Below are 1,440 nucleotides of genomic sequence, written 5' to 3'. Positions count from 1 at the left end.
GCAGTACTTGATAATCCTGTGATATTGCAAGTGCTTTGAAGCACAGAAACCTAAACCCTGATTCCAGTTATTGTTCTTGAGTCATGAACCTTATTCTTTCTAGACCATTGATTATTGTGTACCCAAACACGAATTTCAAGCATACGATACTACTCTACAAATACATGCAAACAAAATCCCAAACACTGAACTGAATTACTTGTATACTCAATCATTGCATCCTATGCTTTGAAAGCCCAAATCTTTGAAACCCTGAAATATTGATTCCTTTGTTATCCAATTCTTTCATTACCCAACATCCAAGCTTTTAAATTGACTTATTGATCCTTACAAGGATTGAAACCCTTTCATTGTTAAACACTTATTGTTGTTATTGATTCTGGTTATTGTTTATTATTGCATATTCTGTTATTATGTTAGAATTGGACTGTTTTTATAAAATTGTGGACCAGATTCGTGGTCAGACCATATAATGGTCAAGTTAGGCCAATGTGTGCCTTGGATCCAGTAGTTAGAGCAATGCTGTGTGCCTTGCTCGGGGTTAGTGCGTGACTGATCAGCAGCCTAACTTTGGTTTTTAAAATAAAAGTATAATATCCAATTCTAAATCATAATCCATTGTTCACTTGATATCATAATCATGTTCACTTGATGATCATTATTCTCAGTTTTGTCATTGTGACTTGCTGAGCTAGTTAGCTCATTTGTGCAATGTTGTTCATATTCTTTCCAGTTAAAAAAGAACCAGTTGGTAAAGAGGATCCTCAGTCCAGCGCGAGAGCTAGGGGTTCAGGTTGAGGAAGCTGAGCTAGTAGGCTTCTTTTGGAATAATTTAAGTCTGTAAAAGGTTGTAATAATGTTTAATACTCAGTTTGAGTTTGGAATAGTTGGGATTTGAACGGTTTGTAATATATTAGTGTGCTTGGCTTGTGTGCATATTTTAACCTGTTGCGATCCGTGGTAGTTAATAAATAGGGTCATTGCATATTATTATTATCTTTAATATTGTTAGAAGCAGGTTTTAAATAAGGTGTGTGTGGACCCCAAACTTCTGACCCGGGTTTGGAGGGCGCCACAAATTATATTAAAATATACTAAAAGAAAAACAAGTAAGAATCACACATAAAACTTATTTAATTTGGAAGAGGCTACCTACTTGGCAAGTCCTTCCTCCAACAGTATATCCTGAAGGGGAATCCGAGTAAGCTCATCATCTGTTATTTCAAACAACCATACAAGCTTAAAAAAATAAACAAAAATACTATTTAAATATCAGATTATTGAGACAGATTTAAGCTCAAAATCAAAACTACAACTAACCATCTACTCAAAATCTTGTAGTTTTTAATTCACAAAAAATATCTGAAACACCTAAGAAAGTTTAACAAAGTAGTATAGGTTATATTCTAATAAATTGGTAAAGCTGGTGATTAACACGCA

At 34.1% G+C, this 1,440-nt stretch overlaps 1 pseudogene; it reads right to left on the bottom strand.

Annotated features, from left to right (window-relative positions):
• Positions 1-1,174: 1,174 nt before the first annotated feature.
• Positions 1,175-1,220, bottom strand: LOC141716105 (small nucleolar RNA snoR60; annotated as a pseudogene).
• Positions 1,221-1,440: the final 220 nt, after the last annotated feature.

This window comes from Apium graveolens, chromosome 3, assembly GCF_009905375.1.
Source record: "Apium graveolens cultivar Ventura chromosome 3, ASM990537v1, whole genome shotgun sequence".
Taxonomy (NCBI): domain Eukaryota; kingdom Viridiplantae; phylum Streptophyta; class Magnoliopsida; order Apiales; family Apiaceae; genus Apium; species Apium graveolens.
This window is presented reverse-complemented; position numbering and strand designations above follow the sequence as displayed.